This window comes from Vicugna pacos, chromosome 25, assembly GCF_048564905.1.
Source record: "Vicugna pacos chromosome 25, VicPac4, whole genome shotgun sequence".
Lineage (NCBI taxonomy): Eukaryota > Metazoa > Chordata > Mammalia > Artiodactyla > Camelidae > Vicugna > Vicugna pacos.
The window spans coordinates 23,734,580-23,744,390 of record NC_133011.1 but is presented as its reverse complement, the minus strand read 5'-3'; the positions used below and the strand labels follow the sequence as shown (position 1 = coordinate 23,744,390).

Here is a 9,811-nt window from a genome sequence, read left to right as displayed (position 1 = left end):
TCAGGTTTAGCCCTTGCATTGGTCAGCAGATTTTAGTCATTCTACCTCTTTATTATTTTAATAAGTGAAACTCAGAGGTGTGGTGGCAGCATCAGGGTAGAAACCACAAAACAGGGTGTGGGTGAAACCTTTTGAATATATCTCCTATCTTCTCCACCTCTTAAAGTCATCATTTCCTGACATTTTTTAATATTTATTTTTATTGAAGTATAGTCGGTTTACAACGTGTTAATTTCTGGTGTACAGCATAGTGATTCAGTTATACATGTCTGTATCTTCCTTTTCGTATTATAGGTTATTACAAAATATTGAATATAATTCCCTGTGCTATACTGTAGGACCTTGTTTACCTATTTTATGTATAGTAGTTAGTATCTGCAAATCTCGAATTCCCAGTTTATCCCTTCCCACTCCCTTCTCCCCCAGGTAACCATAAGTTTGTTTTCTATGTCTGTGAGCCTGTTTCTGCTTTTCAAATAAGCTCATTTGTCTTTTTTTATATTGCACATATAAGTGATATCATATGGTATTTTTCTTTCTCTTTCTGGCATACTTCACTAAAAATGACAATCTTCCGGTCCATCCATGTTGCTGCCAATGGCATTATTTTATTCTTTTTTTGGGCTGAGTAGTATTCCATTGTATAAATATACCACAACTTCTTTATCTAGTCATCTGGATAATGGACATTAGGTTGTTTCCATGTCTTGGCAGTAACTTCCTGATATCTAATGTGTGGTATTTATTTAATAGGAAATTTTATTTGTTTGATCATTGAAAACTCTCTCTGTGCTCAGACCCCAATTGTCAGGGATAGTTCTCAATAAATACTTAACATTCAAATGGAAGAACTCATCGTGAAGTGTTCATTGTGAAGATGCTCAGCCACAGTGATGGACCCCTACAAATTTCGGTGAATGTGCTTTAAATGACTGAAGTTTCCAGAAGTGTTAATAGTCAGAAGAGCCTCAGTTGTGCTTGTTTAAAAAATTGCCACCAAGGGAGAGCTTTCCACTGTAGCCCTTCCAGCACCGTCCTTGCTATACCGTGTGTCCCCAACCAACCCTGACTGTACCTCTTTCCCTCTTCTGCATGCTTCTGCAATGACCAGTGGGATGAAAGGAACTTGTCATTGAGGTGTCTTCTATTACTGTAACATATTATTTGTTTGAAAGTGAATTCCTCCCTAGAATGGTTTTTCCCTCTTGTGGTCACACCAAAACCTGTTTACTCTTGATAATACCAGTTTCCTTCTAATGAAGGCAACAGCTGTGGAGTCAAAGAAAGAAAAAAATCCCAACCCTGCCCCATATTTCTGTCTCCACACTATGGACCATGAGCTCTTCACAGTTTCACGTTTCTGCTCTTTCCCCATCCTGTTTCCATGGTTTCCTGACCTTCAGCTTGACTTTTACCTTGCTCACAGACTTCCTCCCACTTTTTAGAATGGCATCATTCATACTCTTGACACTTCCGACAGTTTTGCCTTATGACCACTTGCTACCTACAGTGAGTTGAAGTCACATCTGGACCCACCTCATTACTTGGAATTTCACCACTGCTATTCCCTTGAGTACTAACATCTCCTATCCATCTAACTCTTCTTCATTTCTCAGTCCATTGTCCTCCAGCCTTTCACTCCCTCTGAATTCTCTCACTGACTCCATTCTGCCTCTTCTGGCTTCCCCATCCAGCCTGTGCTCATGGCCAGGCATTTTACAGATGTTTGTATTGGTCCCAGATATTGCCTCACATTCTGGACTTTACTACAAATGTATCCACACTGTCTCATATTCTGCAGTGTGGGTTCAACCCACCACCTGCATCTGCTCTCTGATTCCACTCTCACACTGCCTAGGGGTGCTGAAAAATGTCATAATCAAGACCTTTATTTCCATTACTAATTCATGGTATCTAACCTAGACAGGGCCTTAGGGATTTGGAGGTGTCAATGTCTTCCACCACCCCTCCCCACTATTTCTCTCACTTATTATCCCATAGCTTCTTTCACTTTCCCCATCTTTGTGCTTGGCACAAGTAGACAATATGTGCAGTGTATGAAAGCAAATCTAAACCATGCCAACCTTCCCTACTTTATCTTACTTTACAAGGGATTTTAGGATATCTAACCAGTAAGACTTGCTTCACCAAAAACAAGACCATCAATCCAGTTATCCAAAACAAACATCTGGGTGTTTCCCTTGGTAGTCACATGTTTACCCAGTTATAAGTTCTGGCAGCTCACTCTCCCATCTTATTCTCCAGAGTACACCCACTTCTCTCCATTCCCATGTTCTCACTCTAGCTCAGCCTTCTCACGATGAGTACTCTAACAGTCTTGTTTCCCCTCTCTCGTATTTTCTACACTGCTATTAGAATGATTTCTAAATACAAAATTGATTGCAGTCACACCTTTACTTAAAACTCCTCTAGAATTCTCTACTGTTGGCAGGATCCATTTCAATCACTCCATAATGCATTCAAGGTGTTTCTGGGTGTAGCTTCTGATGAGCTTTCTGACCTCCACTAGTCCTGTGAATCCATCTACAGTTCCAATAACTCTCCTGCCTCCAAATTTTTATACAGTATTTTCCCTCTAATGGAACATCCTTTTTTTTTTTTTTAACCACTCCTCTAACCCATAGCTATTTTCTGGATCATTCCTTTAGGCCATAAGGGTAATTCTTTTTTTCTTTTTTTTTATTTGAAGTATTGTCAACTTGCAATGTTGTGTTAATTTCTGGTGTACGGCATAGTGATTCAGTTATATATATATGTGTGTGTGTGTATATATATGTATGTTCCTTTTCATTTTTTTCATGATAGATTATTGCAGGGTATTTAGTGTAGTTCCCTATGCTATATAGTAGGACTTTGTTATCTTTTTTACACATAGTAGTTAGTATCTTCAAGTCCCCAAACTCCCAATTTATCCCTCCCATCCTTTTCTCCCAGTAACTGTTAGCTTGTTTTCTATGTCTGTGAATCTGCTTCTGTTTTGTAAATCAGTTCATTTGTGTCATATTTTTAGATTTCACGTACAAGTGTATAAGTAACATATTTGACTTTCTCTTTCTGACTTATTTCACTTAATATGATAATCTCTGAGTCCATCCATGTTGCTGCAAATGGTATTATTTTAATTCTTTTTTATGGCTGAGTAGTATTCCTGTGTGTGTGTGTGTGTGTGTGTGTGTGTGTGTGTGTACACTACATCTTCTTTATCCACTCATCTGTCGATGGACATTTAGGTTGCTTCCATATCTTGGCTACTGTAAGTAGTGCTGCTGTGAACACTAGGCACCATGTTTCTTTTTGAATTAGAGTTTTCTCTGAATATATGCACAGGAGTGGGATTGCAGGGTCATTTGCTAAGTCTATTTTTAGTTTTTGAAGGAATCTCCATACTGTTTCCCATAGTGGTTGCACCAAATTACATTGCCACCAGCAGTGTAGGAGGGTTCCATAAGGGCAGTTTTTTATGGCAGCAGTTTTCTGGCTATTGAAGATTGTGTAGGGTCCACTGCCACCCAGTGTGTTTCCCCTACCCGATTGCTTATTCCACAAGGAACACTCGCTTCACTAAATTGATATTGTATTTTCACTTGTCTCAGATCCCTTGTCATGTAACAGGATATTATACTGAAAAGTCCAGTGGAGGCACCAAGTGATGAGGCCCCCACTCCTCACTTCTATCAAGCATATGGAAAGCTAGGAAAGAAGATTTGACAAGAGAGTGATTTGGGCGAGTGGGGCTGGGACTCACACTTCACTCTCTCCCTCCTCCATCGTCTCTCCCACATTGCAGGAAATAGCTGACATTTATTCACATTACATAATAGGAGCTCAAGTAATACCAGCTGACCAAGTGCACCCTGCATCTCAATTTCTCAGCTTCATCACCATCATTCTTCTCCTGTCTTCCTGTTTTGTGAGGAGTGATTTTTTTCCTCTATCCAAAGTTGAGCCCCATCTCAGCTTTTCATTGTCCCCCCTTTGTACTTCCTTTGGGAAATTAACCCATTAATTTTTCCTTCTCTGTCTTCCATTTTCAATTTCCACTTTACACTCGATCTATCTTCCTCTGTGAATATATGCAAGTTTCCTATATCATCAAAAACAACACCACTTGACTTCCGCCCCAAATAGAATAACCAGGACTGGATTTCCCTTCGTGGCTGAAACAGCTAAATCCCAGACAAAATATGTGAAACACTGGTTTTCAGATAGTGCCTATCAGGCCATGCAGGACAGTGAGCCCATGGAGATGGGAAAGAAATGACATGAGCCCTCTGATTTTCTCAGCTCAGAGAGAGTTTTCAGAGCACAGGAGAAGGGAGACCCTGGCGAAGGGCAGCTAGCTATCTCTATGAGTTGAGGTGCTGAAGCTGGGAATTTGAGGGGGGCAAAGGGGGCGAGAGTTCTCAGCATACAGGAGAGGAGAGTTGCATGCAGAGAAAGCTTAGGGTTCAGCAGAAGTTCCCTTAAATCTTCAGATAAGTGCTTATCAGCACATGGAGGTAACTAATCTGAACTGAGGGAAGAAGTGTTCCAAATGAGCAGAGGAACAATCCCAGGAATCAAGCAGGGACAGGAATAGTTTATGCTTCCACAATCCAGACTGTAAGATCACCTAATTAATGAGCACTGGATAGAGTACTCAGAAAACCATTGTCTCAGTACTGGGACAAAGTCAGCCTGAGACAAAAGACTGCTCTGGTCCTGCCTCACAAGGCTTTTTAAAAAGCCTCAAAAGACTCAAACCATTTCCAGTTACCTCAACTGAATCACAGACCAATGCTCAAGAGTACTAAGGGATACAAAATGTCCAGTTCCCAATAAGATAAGGTTCATGATACCTGGAATCCAGTTAAAAATTACCAGGCATGTGAAAAGCAGGAAATATGAATCATATTGAAGATAATGATCAACCACTATAAACAGACCAAGAAATGATATCAGTAGAAAGAACATTACAACAGTTATTATAAATGTATTCCATATTTTTAAAAAGAGAGTGAAATTCAGCATATCATGTCAAAAGGACTCAAATTGAACTTCCAAATACGGTAACTACAGTGTCTGAGATGAAAAATACTTTGCAGAGGATTAATAGTAGGCTAGACACAGAAGAAAAAGATCAAATATGACCTAGTAATAAAAACTAAGATGAAACACATAGAGGAAAAAAAAGACCAAAAGAATGTACAGCATAGTGAGCAGTGGAATATTCTCAAGTGTTTTAATATACTTATAGTTAGAGCTTCAGAAAGGAGACAGAGATAGAAAAAACATTTTTGAAGATACAATGGCTGAAAAATTTCCAAGTCTTATCTAAATTATATGCACAGATCTAATAAATTCAATGAACCTCAGGAACTGGAAATATGAAGAAATACATAACAAAATACATCACGATTAGATTTCTTAAAAGCAATAATAAAGAGAAAAACCTTCAAAGTAACCATTGTAAAAGACCAATGGCATGCACGTACATAGCAGCCCCCATTACTGCATCACTCACCAAAATGGTACATTTGATACCAAGGATGAAACTACATTGGCACGTCACAGTTACCCAACGTTCATAGTTTACATTACGGTTCACTCTTGGTGTTGTACATTCCATGGGTTTGGACATGATGACATATATCCATCATTATAATATCATACAAAGGAATTCCACTACCCTGAAAATCCTCTCTGTTCTCCCTATTCAGTCCTCCTTCCTACCGCCTAGAAACCACTGATCATTTTATCATCTCCAGTTTTCCAAAGTGCTATAAAGTTGGTTCAGATTGCTTCTTTTCCTTAATAATATGCAATTAATGTCCTCCAGGGCTTTTCATGGCTTGATAGCTCATTTCTTTTTAGCACTGAATAATACTCCATTGTCTGGATATACCACAGTTTATTCATTCACCTACTTAAGGACATCTTGGTTACTTTAGAGTTTGGGCAATTATGAATAAAGCTGCTATAAACGTCCGTGTGCAGGGTTTTTTTTGTGGATACAAGTTTTCAAGTCTTTGAGTAAATATCAGGGAGCCTGACTGTTGGATTGTATGGTTAGAGTATACTTAGTTTGGTTAAAAAAACCACCAAACTGTATTCCAAAGTGGCAGTACCATCGTGAATGCCCACCAGCAATGGATGAGAGTTTCTCTTGCTCCACCTCCTCATCAGCATTTGTTTTTGCCAATGTTCCAGATTTTGGCCATTCTAATAGGTGTGTAATGGTATCTCGTTGTTTTAATTTGCATTTCCACAATGACATAGGATGTTGGGGCCTCTTTTCATATAGTTATTTACCATCTGCCTATTTTCTTTGGTGAGGCATCTGTTAAGGTATTTGGCCCAGTTTTTGATCGAATTTCGTGTTCTTTGTTGTTGAATTTTAAGTGTTCTTTGTATATTTTTGATATTTTCTTTATATATGGAATGTATGCAAGTAAATAACAGAGAGTCTTCACCTAATGTGGGAAGTTGGGGAAACCTTTAATGAGTAAGTGACTTACTCATAAACCTGAAAGATGAGTAAAAAGCTGGGTGACTTAAGGGTGGAGGAGGAAAGGCCGTTATAAACAAAGGGAAGAGCATATGTGAAAGCCCTTATCAAGAAGGAACTTGGTGTTCGGAAGCTGAATGAATCCATGGACTTTGAGATGAAGCCAAGGAGTTAGGTGAAGTTTTACTTCCTTTCCAGGGCCTTTTAGGTCATGCTTAAGTCTATAAACTTTATCCTAATGACTCTAAGGACAGTGCAAGTTTAGAGCACAGGAGTAAGCTTACGAAGCACAAGCTATAAGGAAATAACTCAGGGCTCTAGGTCAAGAAAAAATTGACGCTCAAATGTTGAGACTATCCAACAATGAACGGGAAAGCTGTGTGGTGAGGGCATAAAATTAGAAACTTTGAAATAAAGAGATTTGCTTATCTTGAACAAATCACTTAGCTTTCCTGAGGCTCATTCCTCATTCATAAAATGGGGTTATTTTCCTGTCTTTATCCACCTTTGAGGATACCATGAGGTGAAATGAAGTAAATGTGACTTCTAATTGTAGAATGTTCACAGATATGATGTTGTAACAAATATTTTGTGAGTGCTCAATTGTTTTGCTAAGCATGGTGGAGGGTATACAAGTTTGTTAAACCTCTGGGAAAATATTTTAGTTTTACGTTTCACAGAATGTCATTTATTCTCGTGAGTCTCTGTCTCTATATTTTTAACTACACCTCTGTAGGGAGGCAGTATCATTCTGCAGATTGACTGATCACAGTACGTAACACATAGTAAGCCCCGGATAAATAATGAACATCATTAGTAGTAATGCATGCCTCATAGTAATTATTCCTGAAATATATATAATGTTAGTTCTTCATCTTGGTAATTATTTAAATTTATCCAATAGAAAATGGCTTTACAATCCATAAAGTAGAGAAGTAGGTTGATGTTTACAAAGGCAAGAGAGGGCAGATGCAAATATTTTACAGGAAAAAAAAAAGCCAAAACCTCAAACATCATGGATGACCAATTTTGCATTGAGCACCTCATCACACCAGAAGTGAGAAAGGAATCTTTCCCCAGGGAATTTGTACCATCAGTTTTCTTCAAATCTTAGACATAATCAGATCTGACCTTACTAGAAAATTACCCAAGGACAGACATAGCCTATTAAGATAATTTTCCTCTAATTATCACACAGAGGAAGACATAGCCCTTCGAAATCAGCAGCTTGTGGTTTTTAAGGAGGCAAACAGATGCCTACAAAAATACATTCTTTGAAGGAAGAAAGATAATTGACAGAAAAGTTAGGTTACTGCCTATTACCCTGTGCCCATGACAGACATCAGTGATAAATCATCACTCTTACCCTCCGAGCAGCTGACACTTGGGGGAAAGAAAATTTATTCTTGTCCTAGGTGTTCATAGACGGGGTATTAATTTGCTAATAATTGTTCTGTTGGTAGGAGGATGAGATATTCCAAAAAGACTAGGAAATACGCAGCAGGAGACTTTTCTGCTTTTTAAAAAAATTCTTTGAACTTTCTATCTAATAGAAATTAATTAATGTGTTGGTGAAATCATCTTTCACATTCCCAGAATCTCTTGGAGGATCCAGGCTACATGTCAATGAGAAACGAGAATAAACCAGTCTGAGAACAATACCCTGCAGACTAGCCTCCAGGAAAAGGAGCAGGCCCTCTGCAAATTCCATGGCAGCTGGCGATGGCCTGGGTCTTAGGGTGAGCAATCCTAGGGCTCCAACCTCCGATGAAGGACTGTTGCTTTCCCAGCCATAAACCCTGATGTTGCAATTCTTACTGCCAGTTTGGTGTAGAATTTTGCATTGAGCACCTCATCACACCAGAAGTGAGAAAGGAATCTTCTCACTGGAACTATAAGGTCTGGAGCCAGGGCAGAGGGCAGAGGCTGTTTCCCACCACCCATGAATGCTAAACTGGCAGGATACAGCTGAAGCCAAGTTTCTGCCACATTACAGCAGGGAATCATTCCAGAGAGGAGACAGTACTTAAAGATAAAAATGTGTTAAATGTATAAAAGCCAGTGCTAGTTATGCATCTTACAAGTTCACAGCTCAAGGTTTAGAGTCTTGTGTCTTATATCTGGCTTTGTTGCAATGAATGAGCAACTAGGAACCTATAAATCTGCTATTAATTTTATCTCCAATCGTTTTTCCCAAGGGTTTCTAGCCAACCTGTGTGTGTAGGGGTGTGTGTGTGTGTGTAACTTCTGCTCTAGTATTAAAGAATGTTAATCATACCTTCATGTAAATTATTTTTTGGTGGAGGAGAGGGGAGGTAATTAGGATTTCTTTGTATTTTTTCTTTTAATGGAGGTACTGGGGATTGAACCCAGGACCCCGTGCATTTCCAGGCATGTGCTCTACCACTGAGCTATACCCTCCTGACCTTCATGTAAATTGTTTTAATCTGGTTTCTTTCATTTTTAATGTGAGATCAAACATTGAAGGTTTAAGAGTTTTTTTTGTTTTGGTTTTTATTTTTTATTTTTTTCTTTTTTAGGTTCTTGATGTTTTATTTTTATTTTATTTTTTTTACATTTTTATTGATTCATAATCATTTTACAGTGTTGTGTCAAATTCCAGTGTTCAGTACAAGTTTTCAGTCATACATGGACATATACACACTCATTGTCACATTTTTTTCTCTGTGATTTATCATAACATTTTGTGTATATTTCCCTGTGCTATACAGTGTAATCTTGTTTTGAATAAAGGAAAAAGAGAAAATTTCGGAAAAACTGGCTTTTGTTCGCAGTGAAGATGTGAGGTGAATGTGGAAATCAGTGTCCCTGCCCTTCACTGCTTTTTCCCTGTCTGTGCCTTGGAGCCACCTTATAAAACCTGCTAATCTACTCAGTGCAATCATTTTCCTGTGGTTTCAACCGCCCGTCCAATTCTTTAGACCTCTATGCTTTTATTTGCTTTTCTAAGTTACCATCTCAGCTGCTCCTAGCCGGAATCTCGGGTTCTCTCTGCTTAGCTTCCGCACGAGGACAACGTATTTAGACCACATCTGGTTTCTTCTGCAGACGCACCTGTTATCATTTTCCTTTACTCCGCACAGCAGCCAGAGCTCAAGTGCTCTTCGCAAATTGAGGTCCTTTGCAGTATGACTCAGTTCCCACAATGGCCTCTATTCAGTGGTGTGCTGGTGAATGTTTAACACCTACCCAGAGCAGAGGAGAACTCTGGTTTATAGCACATGCTGATTTCCATGGTACGGATGTTTCTGCTGTGGTCAATTTCAAGCTACCAAGATGACA

At 39.0% G+C, this 9,811-nt stretch overlaps 1 non-coding gene across 1 annotated transcript; it reads right to left on the bottom strand.

The window, feature by feature from the left end:
- Positions 1–8,856: 8,856 nt before the first annotated feature.
- Positions 8,857–8,930, bottom strand: TRNAS-GGA (transfer RNA serine (anticodon GGA)). The gene has a single exon. It is a non-coding gene; the product is annotated as a tRNA-Ser (tRNA).
- Positions 8,931–9,811: the final 881 nt, after the last annotated feature.